Source organism: Strigops habroptila, chromosome Z, assembly GCF_004027225.2.
Source record: "Strigops habroptila isolate Jane chromosome Z, bStrHab1.2.pri, whole genome shotgun sequence".
Classification (NCBI taxonomy): Eukaryota; Metazoa; Chordata; class Aves; order Psittaciformes; family Psittacidae; genus Strigops; species Strigops habroptila.
Window position 1 is genome coordinate 64,482,032 of NC_044302.2, and position 13,664 is coordinate 64,495,695.

General features: G+C 35.2%; 1 protein-coding gene across 1 annotated transcript in view; it reads right to left on the minus strand.

The window, feature by feature from the left end:
* Positions 1–13,390, minus strand: part of ALDH1A1 (aldehyde dehydrogenase 1 family member A1) — a 51,228-nt gene extending 37,838 nt beyond the window's left edge. The window contains exon 1 of the mRNA XM_030469873.1: positions 12,292–13,390. The gene's annotated coding sequence lies outside the window, so the exon portion shown is untranslated. The remainder of the gene's footprint in view (positions 1–12,291) is intronic.
* Positions 13,391–13,664: the final 274 nt, after the last annotated feature.

Genomic DNA, 13,664 nt, shown 5'->3' on the forward strand with positions numbered 1-13,664 from the left:
AGAATTATAAAATTTCTGTGAGGTGTAAACCTGTGGAGTGAGGCAGCTGGCATGCATAACTGTTTATTTGAGTTCGAAATGTGAACTCCGTGAAAAATCTTTCCCTTTTGCTACATGGATGATAACAGTGTATGAAGAAATGTCCCAGAAGAAATTTCTCCAAAATGCTTCCACAAACAAGTCTGAACACACATCATAGTTCTAGCTACTGTTTGGCTGATTCACGCAAACACCTTTGCTCCAGTAATGGCCAGATTTAACTTGTGTTGATTCACTGTAGTAAGGGCAGAGGCAGAGCAAGAAGCAGAAAAACTAGTGCTACTAATCTTGGTATCAAAAGATATCGAATAACTTCTTGATATCAGTGTTTGGGCTGACAGTGGATGCTGTCATGACACTTATTCTCTGCTGAATCCATAATGACATTTTTGTCCCAAGACACTTTCTGCAGGGAGGGAAAAAGAAGCGTTTCCCCTGCTCCTACACAGAAGCCTGTGCAACCAAAACTGGATCTCTCTTTCATTCACACAGTGCCCCACCTGCTAGTGGAGCAAGACAATTTCTTCTGCTTTCGTATGCAGATCAGGCGCTCTCTGATCAACTGTATGCTGAACAGAGACCTCTGCAAAAAAATTTCATAATTTCACCTTCTCTCCATAAATCTTTTCACAACAGACAACAAAGTATGACAACAGAACAAGAGATAGCAGAGGACCTAGAAAAGAAGCTTGGGGCTCAGAGCGGAAAGCCCAAACTCCCTACTCATGGTTGCATGGACAATAGTGCAAAACACAAAAGGAGTACCAAGGTTAATCTGTAAACCAGTGGCTCTGCAAAGCAAGTTTGCTGAAGAAAGTCTGTCAAAAACCACCTTTGGAAAACCAGCCATATTTCCACTCATTGACTTTGATGTGGTGAGACAACATGATATGTCATGATTAGCCCGATGGAATAGGGCATACTTTAACAGATTTCTGTCACACCCATACAGCTATCTATGTCTGAGCAGTTCTTCACAAACAGTGGTTAGAAACCAGGTATTTTAAAGCACAAATCCTCTCACCCCAAAGGAGGTATCTAAACCAACTCAGTATCCTAGTAAACTGAACAGTACTCGTAGGTGTATAAGTATTGTTTGTGGCTATAAAGGAAGTCTACTCACCTGCCTCTGACACAAATACCTTACTGGAGACAGGTACTGCCAGGTGACATGGCTTCATTTTATTTTTTTCCTCCACTGCAGAGAGAGGGTTTCGTATCTATCATTTGTGAACTGTTATACTGCTTCTGGATTGTAAATAAAGCTTAATAACATCCTTCTGTGGATAGCAGGCCCTCAGAAGATAAACACATTCTCTCTGCTGAAGGGTCCTTGTTCTTTAAAAGATTGATTGGAAGCCCAGGAGTATTTATTTAAAATCTGTCTGGGTTTATCTAAAGCAAAATGCTGTATTAGAAACATGCACATCAGTTTAAACCTGCACTTGTGCAAAGAATTTGACACGGCCCAGGACAGCATCCTTGTCTCTAATTCGAGAGGAATAGATTTAATAAATGGACCACATGGTGGACAAGGAATTGGCTAGATGGTCACACGTAAAGTGTTGCAGTCAACAGCTTGATGCCCAAGTGGAGACCAGGAATGAGTGGAGTTCCTCAGGGACTGGTATTGGAACCAGCACTGTTCAAAATCTTTGTCAGTGATATTAACAATGAGATTGAGTCCTCAGCAAGTTTGCCAACAACACCCAGCTGCGTGGTGTAGTTGACCTGCTGGAGGGAAGGGATGCCATCCAGAGGGACCTTGCCAGGCTTGAGAGGTAGGCCAATGCCAACCTCATGAAACTGAACAAGGCCAAGTGCAAAGTCCTATGCCTGAGTTAGGGAAATCCCAAGCACGAATCAAGGCTGGACGGAGAATGGATTGAAAGCAGCCCTGAGGAGAAGAACTTGAGAGTGTTGGTTAACGAGAAGCTCAACATGAGCCAGCAGTGTGAACTTGCAGCCCAGGAAGCCAACCATATGCTGGGCTGCATCAAAAAGAGCATGACCAGAAGGTCAAGGGAAGTGATTTTCCCCCTCTACTCCCCTCTTGTGAGACCCCACCTGCAGTACTGCATTCAGCTCTGGGCCTCTCAACACAAGAAGGATGTGGACCTGCTTGAGTGGGTCCAGAAGAGGGCCATGAAGATGATCAGAGGGATGGAGCACCTCTCCTGTGAAGACAGGCTGAAAGAGTTGCAGTTGTTCAGCCTGGAGAGGAGAAGGCTCAAGGGAAGATCTTATAGCAGCCTTCCAGTACCTAAAGGGGGCCTACAAGAAATCTGGAGAGGGACTTTACCCAAAGTCATGTAGTGACAGGACAATGAGTAATGGCTTTAAACTGGAAGAGGGTAGATTTAGGTAGATATGGGGAAGAAATTCTTTATTATGATTGTGATGAGGCACTAGAACAGGTTGCCCAGAGAAGTTATGGCTTTCTCATCCCTGGAAATGTTCAAGGCCAGGTTGTATGAGGCTTTGAGCAACCTGGTCTAGTGGGAGGTGTCCATGTCCATGGCAGGGGATTGGAACTAGATGATCTTAAGGTCCCTTCCAACTCAAACCTTTCCATGATTTTATAGTTCTATGATGATTCTATGATGATAAATATATTTTTAGAAAACTCATCACTCTTTCTGCTACCTGGATGTCTACTGTTTGTGGTCTATATTTTCTGTAGCATGTTTCGTATACTGTGTACTGATTGTGGAGACAGATGTTTTATTTTTGTATATAGGGCAATTTGCATATAAAATAATGACTAAACTGCAATCATGAAAATAACATCATAGAAAAAAATAAAGGAAATGTTAAAAGAACTATACATGTTGTAGGACAATGAGAGAAAGAGAGCAGTGTTTAAAGAATTATTAACACCATTATTCAAAACAGCCATAGAGCCTATTCAGCCACAGGAAGCAATTTTCTTTGTAATACAAATTAGAAGACTAAGCAGTAGCTATTTCAACATTACAGCATTTCCTAAAAGTTGCAAGAATATTTGGTAACATGTAATATATTTCTTTTCCTTAAATTGAAATGACTTGTTTTTCTCTCATTTTGAATTTATCATAAAAAAATTCAGACAAAAATAAAAGAGATTATAGTTATTGTGCAGAAGGCAATAAAACAAACAAGAAAATCTCAATAAAAAGAACTCATCATAGTCTGATGCATCAAAAATTTATCTACATTTCTGGAGAAGAATGAAATTCTCACAAAACTGGGATAAAACATACCAAATAATATAACTGTGACTTGTAAAGGTCTGTATCTGCATTGTATTTTACTTTTATCAATAGAATTTTTTCTACTCTATAAATTCCTCTTTATTATTTAATCATGACATTAAGCATTTGCATAGAAACAGTCTATTCATAAATTAGCAACTGATAAAATATGTGTTTTTCACTCAGACTAAACTAGTTTTCATGTCAACAGGATATTATTTAATTAAAACATTAATAATTGTCTATTGTTTTTCTAAAAGTTAATGGACATTTATATCTCTTTTGCAATACTGCTTTCAGAAAATTAGAAAGAATATTTGGGCAGTAAAAATGAGAACTGGTAAATAAACAGTATTTTCAGAACATCTTGGTTAGTAAATGAGTACTGTTTTATTGTCTAGAGCTTCAGTCATAGCAGCATAGAATAACTTTTGCATTTAGAATACCTTTTTGTGACACTGTTATTCTTGTCTCTATTCTCTGTTTAAGAAGTGTGACATTAAGTCCATTTTGCATGAGTCAGAACAACAAATCTATTCCTGTTTTTCCTGTTAAAAATTAAACTAAAACTTTTTTAAACACTTTTTTCAATACACAGGTCAAATGAGAGCAAGTAATAAGTAACAAAATAGTTTAAAGTTTCCTCAAATAATTGGTTATAAATGAGGAGGTAGATTTTATGCCACAGGTCACAGTTAAAAGCTCTTATCAGTGAACATCATGAATAATTTAACGCAAATCAATAGAGTTCATGCAAGTGCAAAACTAGTCAGGGTTAGATCAGAATCAAACCCAACTAGTTATTAACCTGCATTGTTAGCAACAATTACTGCCAAGTAATTTTCAGCATTTCCTCCATGAACTTTTGTTTCAAAGCCAAGATTTAGACAGCCTTGATTGATTTTACATAATTACAATGTGTGCTTTATATGCCTGTGTGTAGTGACTGTGTTCTTCAGTGTTCTTCAGTTATGAAAGCCTCGCATGTGAAAATAATGCTCTTTCTACTTTTAAAGTTTTAAAGCGCATCTAAAAAAGTTATTGTGCAGCTATAAATGAAAAAAAGTCAGAAGTATATTTAATCTACCTGGGTTTTGATATATAAAAATAATTTTCTAAATGTATATTCCTTGACTTCCATAGATCAGTCTTTATTATTCTTAATGTTAGTATTTGACATTAATCAGCATAACTACTGTGTTTTTGAAAGATTTATTTTTATAACTTTTGATATAGGATGTATTGGGCCTTGAGATCTCTACTGTGAAAACAAGAAAAAACCTTCTCACTCAGGAGCCATTATGCCCTTTCCATATATTATGGCAGTAAGCTGCTGGAACATGATTTGAAACCTGCTATTAGTAGAAGAAATCAAAACTAAGTCTACTGATGTTACAATTAAACTGATGTAAAACTAATATGAAATCAATAACATTTCGTTTGTGTCATTCTGTACCACCCCTTCCCCAACTTGCTTTTACCAGAAAGTTCCTGCAGAGCTGGCTAAAAACCACCCACACAGGTAAGCAATCTTGGGGTCAAAACTCACCTTTATACTATTGAAGTGAAATGAGAAATACTAAGAAAGAACCATACTGACAGTAGGAATATGAATTATCAGAAATAAAAAAACCAAAAAACCAACTCAGCACAATGATTCATCACACAACATTTTCAAGACAACTGTGACACTTAAGTATTTTCCCTGTATGGTAATGCCAATGGAGAATTTTGATGGATTTCCAACTCCTTTGTTCCCCAACTTTTTAGTTTAACTTAAACAAACAAACAACTAACATGAAGCAAGACCTCTCTTTGTTTGCAAATTTCAGGGAAGTTTCTGTGCATGCTGTCAGAGGCTGGTGTTTCTAATGAAAAGTGGACTTTTTAAAAAGATTGTAGATCTATGCATACATGTGCTCTGGGCTCTAGGACTCGGAATTAAATCCCAGTGTAGAATAAAACTTTTTCAGAAAATTATAAAGGGTCTCTGTTTCCCTGTTGGTACAATCTACTCGCTTTTTAAGGTAATTAGTAAGATTGACATTATCCCCTGTCCTCTGGCTTGTATCTTAATTTCAAATTTAGATGCAGTGAGTTGGCCATATCAGTTTACTATCTGTAATCTCCATTTTTGTCTACCTTGTCATGGTTATAATCCAATTCTCATTTGTTTGTTGATAGAAGTATTGTACAAGTGTACATATGCTACTCATTAACATAATTGGTAAGTGAGAATTAACAGCTTAAACACTTGACTATGATTTTTAGAAAGATGATGTGATTAGTCTAGCTTCCACTGAATGCAGTCAAGAGCTTTCCCATTGTCTTGCGAAGGAGTGGTTTTAAGTCCTGTGTACCATTTAATTAAATAATTACATGCAAAAAGCACTATGTGTTGTGACAAATTTGAAGTATATTAGTAATTTCTGTAAGATCCCTTGAATTTAGGATTTAAAAAGATGATAACATCCTAGTACAAGAAATCAGATAAGCAACATGCACTCTGGCAGCTAATTTCCTGCTTTGTTAAAGAAACATGTTAGCAAGCAGATTTACACATGCAAACTCAGTAACAATAGATCTTGGAAGGAGGATGCTTACAGCATGTGGTGTGTGACATTATTCGCTTTTCATCTAAAATTGGAAGTATGTTTTTTTGCTGTGCTACATGTGTGTGCATTTGTATATGTATGTAGATTATTGCAGGTACTGACAGAACTAGATCCACTTTTGGGTTCTGTTTCAAGAAATACGTTTCATGTCCCTTCTAAGAAGAAAACTAGAAAAAGAAAAAAAATACGCTTTCTCTAAGGAGTAAGAATGTTTGAACTGGGAACAGTGTAGTCCAATAAAATGTACCAGTACTCAACTAATTTATAGTAATTCTGAGAAAAAATGGCTGCAAATATTTTTAGGTTGTTACATGATTTCTAAGAAAACAGGAACAATAAAACAATTCACAATAATTTCTCTTTCTCTGGGTTTTGTTGTTTTGTTGGGGTTTTTTTTGGTTTGGTTTTTTTTTGTGTGTATGTGTATTTGTGTCAGAGAAATATGGAGAGCGTTCTGTTTTTCTTTCCATAAACAGATTAAACAATGAAAAGTGTGCTTCAGTCTCCACTTCATCTTGTTTGATTTCATGTAACTTTAAGCTAAAGCTCCAAAGCTTATTCTGATCATCAGTGTATCCACGCCACTGGTAATCTATATAATTAAGAATACAAATTAACCCCTTTTTTTACACCATTTGTGTGTAATGTCATCTGACTGCTGCTACCAAAGTGTCCCAAGAGAAGAAACAAATTCAGATTTTTAAAACAAACCTTTGAGGAGTTTAATATATTTTTAAAGTTTTAAAATTAAATGAGGTCTATTTTGGTTTGACTGCTTTATTTATTAGATAGCAGAATAATTTTAAAAAATCTTGATTCTGTCACTTTGTGTAATAAAGAATACAAGAGCTGAGAACATCAGGGTTTCTTATTCCCAGGAAAAATCAGTACATGTTTATAACACTTTAAGGCATTTTTCAACATTTTGCTGAGGCTTGTCAAATACATATAATCTGACATGTTGCTTTGGTAGTAAGAATGTTAAGTTCTAAGCACAATAACTGTGCTTATACTAAGTACTCAAGTATTTCTATGAATTACACATTACCTGGATGTTAACCCAAATTTGTATTCTGTGTAAATTTTAGTAAGCTAAAATTTACCTGGAGTTCAGCAGGTTGTGGAGAAAGCAAAAATGAGTCAAAAGCAGGAGACAGTGGTCGAAGTCAGAATCAGTATTTATTCCTTTCTTTTTCCCTGAAAAACAAGTTACATATAGATAAAGTTCTAAATTCTGCTTGAAAAATGAAAATATTCCTACTCTTTCTTGTTTAGTTAGCTTGCTAAACTTCATTGACACAGACGTTTTGCAGGATGATGGAGACAGTATTTAGTCTTTCAAAACCAACATAAATTCACGGTTATTTTGCTCAGGATAAGTTTTGTACAAAACTACTCCTTTCCTAACTTTGCCAGGAAAGATCTACAATTTCAAAACTAACTAAAATTCTGACATTATCTTGAGGTTTCACCTTGAATTTTGTATTAATTCAGCATAGGTAAATATAAAAACTTCTACGAAACCAGAAGGTAAAAAAGTAGATGAAGTGAGAAGTAGAGGAAAAAGGAGACTGTTAAACTATGTATGAGCTAAAACTCAGAACACTAATGAAGGTAAAGAAAGGGTTTATGAGATGAAAACTTAGTTACAGTGGGCTAAAATATGAACTGGAATCAAAGAGAATTTCTATATCAACCTATTTAAACAAAATGAGAAAACATAAAATTGTTAGGAAAGGACCTCAGTAGGTGATCTTGGTTACTTAGTTTGCGCACTCAGAATTTTCTCATTATGGGTTAACAATGGCTGAATCCTCCTTTCAACAGCTCAGTGAGAGCACAAGCAGATAGTTCACATTCTCTTTCAGTGTATAAGTGTCTATACCTCTGTGATGTGCCTTTTGAAGAGAAATATTCGCAAAGCCACTGTAAAATTTGTTAGTTGCTTGGAGCTGGAGTTCAAACTGCTGCAAATGAGTTTTTAAACCTGTTTTTCTTCCATTTTACTCTAATCAATTAATCACCGTAGTTGGGGCCACACAGGGGCCCTCTGTCTTCTTTCTAACATTGAAACTTCTCACATTCTCTTTCATGGCCCATTAATAAATCTGCTTTTCCTCTATCTTATTTTAAATCACTCTACTACACTACAAGTGTAAGTGGTAAATCTGGCAGCTAAAATATGCTTTGCACTAGAATATGTTCCATTTCGTTCTTGTCTTACAGGTAACTGATGCAACTGCAGTATCAGGATGGAGTCTACTGTCTGTGAATACTTATGCTTTGGGGTCCGTTTTTCACAAGACTCACTTCCCTTTTTCAGTCTTTCATCAGCTTTTACTAGGTCTGTCAGCCTCCAGTTTGCCAACAAAATCCATATAGCTGATTTCTTGTCAGAAAATCAAATGAAAAAATACTAATTAAAAAGAAAATTATAATAATTGTGTCATACCTGTGCAATACCTGTTTAATATCTTCCCAGAATTTTAAGTTCTTAGAAACAAAAACTTATCTTGTTTATGATGTGCCCTACATTGCCAAGGACACTTAATTAATAGTGGAAGAGTGTACTGCCATGTTTCTGTGAAAAGTAGAGAAAAATCTCTTTCTACTCAGGATCATTCTTGGAAAAACAGTAGAATATCTGTTCCCTCGGGAAAAATTACATGAGATTCAAGTGTTGTAATTTACAATGAAGAGGAAGAGCAATTGTAAGATTAGAGCAGGTTCATCTATCTAGAAAAGTCATGCAAGTTCATATTAAGCCAAAGAATTGTTAAGATGTCAGTTTGTAAGTAAATGTATTGATGCATTTAGTACTCAGAGTTCAGAAATGTTCAGTGTTTGGAGAACCGCATTTTCAGTTCACTAATACACTTAAAAATATTTAATTATAGACAGTTTTTGGATAGAAGAATAATCAATGTAAGAAGCTCTGAAAGACTAAGTGAACGAGTTGTTTTGACTATAATCTCATGATTTATTTTCCCATATTTTCTCTTTGTGACAGCAGGTAAAGCAAACTGTTTCAGAACATTTCGTTCGATTGGACTGTAGTGTCTTCTCTGGGTTAGTGTAGCTACAGCTGTACAAATAACGCATTCAAATGCAAGTCAACAACAAATCTACTAATTTTTGTGGTTTGTTTGGTTTTTGTTTTGTTTTTGGTGTTTGGTTTGTTTGTTTGTTTGTTTATTTGTTTGTTTGTTTGTTCGTTTTTAATGAGTGTAGAGGAATACCTATTTGGCCATGATACCTCACTGGAAGCCACAAGAAGGAACTTTAAGGTAATGAAGTTTTGATAAGGCCTTTCACATCCATTCCCTTTCTGTGCTACCCAAGCCCTAATTTTGTCATGAACTGATGTGTAGAGTTAGTTAAGTAATATACACTCATAACATGTTGTTAAGGTTATGTATTTTTGTACAAGATTTCATTGTTCAGTTTCTAAAAAGACCACACAGAATATTTCTTAAAATAAGTCACGGCAATTCATTTTGGAAAAAGTTTTAAAATTCCAAACACATGAGCATGTCATAACTTCACAATTATCTCCAAAGAAAAATTCTCGGAGTTCTTCTGATTTTCCACCAGACCTGAACACAAAATAAGAAAAGCTGCTTGCTTTAATCTAAAAGGATAACACTTCTTGGTGTGCCAGACTTTCTTTACTGGTTTTGGAATAATAATTAATGTTAATAGAAGTTAGAAACCAAGACATTAAATTAATTTACTCAAATTCAAGCTTAAGCAATATGGTAACAATCAATACTAATCTGAGTACACACATTTTGTCAAATAGGTTTGTGCATGTAGCCAGGCAGACAACATAGAAAATTCAGCATGAATATTCATGATAAAAAATACTTTGCCTGATGGTGAGCATTTGAGGAAGCAGACACTCTATGCAATGCCATGCAGTGGATTAAAAAGGAAGTATTTGTGAAAAAGGTTGTCAGCGTTCAAAAAAGGAAAGGATACTTTGGGTGGGTCACTCCATTACAGTAAGAATCTGTCTGCTTTTTGTCCTAAGAATTTCAGGTATGTCTCTCCATGATTAAAATATAAAAGCACTGAAATATTTCTGGGTAAAAGGCTAACATTATTTTCTTATAGATTTTTATAGCATGAGTTTAGATGTATTTATTAGCAGTCTTGCATATGACCAATGCATTTTAAAATATTTCGTAGTCTGTGTTCTACTTCGGAGATGAATTTTAGCACTATATCAAATAAAAAAATACCATTGTTTCAAGTGCCAAAATACCATGTTTATTTATTTATTTTTCTGAATCTATGTATGTCTCAAGAATAAGGAAAAATCAACTACAAAAACCAGTTGATAACATATGATAAACTGTCATTACATCAAAATGATTTACACCAGGTTTTAATAACACAGTTGTTAATCCATTTGAAGCAGTGTTTCTTAAAGGATAATTCCTAAAACTGCTGCCCTTATGCTTTTGTACTATTTCAGGTTAGATAACCACATGTATGAACAGCTACGTGACACTAACACTCCTAGGATACAGCCACCACTGCATTAACTGTGCATTTTAAAATTTACTTTGCTCTTGGTTCTGTAGCTGTTTATTATCTGGTCATCAATTCTGCAGCTTTGACAAAGTCTCATACTCAATAAAGCTGAAGCTCAGCTTGCTGTGGAAACTCTGTCCAGACTAAATTTCATAGATGCCAATGAATCAAAACCACTTGGGCCGTGGTTTCCTCTTTGTGTTACATGTCAATATTCCAGTCATTTTACTCAGCTTGTGATAAATACTTGCCCTTGTTTATTAGTAGCATATTACCTGCTAAAGTGGTTCTTCTCAGTTCACTGCACTGTCTTTCTCCTGCTCTTGCCATGCCAGTATATATGTTGATGGAAGACAGGGGTTTTGTGTGCATTGCACTGAAAAATGTGCTGTTTAGGCAGAGAGCATTATCAGGAGCTTGCACACCAGTTTGACATGGGGAAAATGAGAAATGACAAAAACTATTGTTCTAATCTACTGCATGTAGGGAGATAAATATGTTTACTCTTTTAAAATCACCAGTATTTTTGCTACATGTATGATCATTTTCTGCTTTTCTAAAGGTATGCACTTTCTAGAGATCTGTTGGGTAGACATTAGATTAGTTTAGTTTTACCGTTTTACCCTGCTATTTCACTTTCTGACTAAACAATGGTTTCATGTGTGAGTTCATATGTGTTTTATGGCTTACTGAAGATGCTTCAGCATCTATGTAGAACTAGAATTGGTATAATCTCAGATATCAGAACTGTAAAATTATTATGGTCATCTAGTGTATAGATCTATAATGTTCTGGATTTTTATTAAATCGTACATTTATACCTTTTTCTTATGCAACTCTTCCATTGTGATCTATAATGCTTATAGAAAGAAAATGATTGTGTAAACTAAAAAGTCTTAATTGTCAATACTAAAACAGAGGTGTTATTATGAGTTCTTTTAATACCATGGAAAAAGAGAAGTATTTTTTCATTTGTGGTGTAAAATACATCAACACCCATCACTGCATTTTTGTATGATGATATAAAGCAAAGATCAAACAGTGGATCATTAGAAGGGCCAAATCTATTTCTAGACACTGGATCTAATACAGTTTGTACATAATTGCACAAAAGTCAATATATTAACCATAAACTGTAAAAACCCCCTAAACTTAGCACAACATCTCATTAGTTGGTCTTCTGTTGATTCTGTCCAGCTAGAAATTCCCTCACACACCCCAAAAGAAACTGCCAAAAATGTCTTTTTGAGGGGATATTATCTTCTCCAATGCTTTAACATTCTTGCAAGTTCTGATAATCAAACTTCTACTTTGTCTTTTATTAGAACTTCTTTTTTGCCCCATCAGTCTGATGTTTTCTTTGTCATGAAGAGATGTTTATGGCGGAAAGAAGATTAATTTTTCTAACATACATAATGACATTTTGATTGCAGTACTTTTAATGTCTCTCTTCCCTTTTTTCTAACAGATTTTTCATTCTGTTTGCTGGATATCAGATTTCAAAAAGACCATTGGAATTCTTTTCATTTCAAAGCATATTTATATTAGTATTGCTAATTAATGGATAAATTATTAGCACTAATTACTGCCACACATCTTCATATGCATGCAGGCACAAACATGCAAAATTAGCAATTTAATGTAACGATAGCTGTGACTTTGGCTGTTCATAGTCCATGAATCTTACACAATTCTTTCTGAAGATTTAAACTGTATGTATTTATGTATTTACATATACAATATAAACATACAAGCATACACAGACAGGCATATATATTTGCATTGCACAGTTATGGTGTCTTTCCTGAGCATGCATTTAATCCATACAGTACCATATGTAGTCAATCAAAAATGCAAGGCCTTACCTTTACAATCAGGACTTGATTTCTTAGATCTGTTATATTTCACTTCCACAGCACACTCTGCCCTAAGGTCTGTAATCAGTACTACATTGAGAATACCAGGCATGACCTCTATATATACACAATTTGGCAATAGCAACAAGTAAAAACTTAGATTCTAACCTCAGTTCTACATTTATCAAGTGATACTACTCATAGAAAGAGATCCTTCAAGCAAACACTTAATCTGCATTGAATTGGGAGTGATCTTGATGATACACTTGGGAAAAAAAGGAGCTTATTGTACAACAGAACAGATGAAAATACCCACAGTCATTGCACGTACCACTCATTCTGTTAACCATGTAATATACATTGTCATTTTGACATGTAGACATTTCTCTTCCACTATCACCTCCATGTCAATCCAATTCACTCATTCTTGACAATGATGAAATAAAAAAAAAAACTAAAAAAAAAAAAGAATAGGAAACACGGAAGGATTGTTACCCTAGATCTGCATTTGCGGAACATTTTAAAGCCAGTTAGATTAACCATTGGGAAGATGTTAGTCTAGATAAGAGAATCCCCACTGGTTTTCTGTCTCCCTTAGACAATGAAATCACATAGTTGTGTCTGTGCCTCTCTGTTTTGGATTGTTCTATCTTAACACATAACAGATTGAGGGCTGCCTACTATTCCTAATTAACTCAAGTTAAACTAATGAGAGAGAAAGAGCCAAGGGGGTGCCAAAAAGAGAAAAGAGATCATGAGTTGGAAGAGATTGAATTACAACTTAAAGGGGATGGAGAAAAGAAAAAAAAGAAGGAGGGAGGAGGTGGAGGTGCAGATATAGTTAGGCTGCAAAGTAGGGGAAAAGAAGGGTGTGAGAACAGACTTGTCCTTCATTTCCAAGAAAAGGCAAAGGTGCCTTGTGAAAACACCAAAGAAATAAAACCAATCCAACGCTGTGCTAAAGTCAGATTCTTGCTTCTTGTCAGGAAATACTTCAGCACCCACTGGAGAACAGCTCAGATTCCAAAATCCAGCTATTGCTCTGCCATCAACAGCTTTCTCTGGCATGTACCCACAATTTATTGATGTATTTTTGCCAAGAAAATACCATGTAAACTAATCATAAAAGAACCAACCTGTACTTTCTAAGCCTTACAAAAAAATGTCAGACAAGTGACAGGTTTTTTGTACCATACCGAGCAAATTAAATGCAGTTTTCCTTAGGCTAGCAGTTAGAAATAGGCGCACATGCACAAAGAGGAACGTAGAGTTGAATAATCCTGGTGTAAAATAATGAGTTATTTTTTCAGTTAGGAGTAGAATAATTTCTAGATTTTATGTTTGTCCACAGGAAGTTTTCACTCTTTACTGTTAGAATTTTT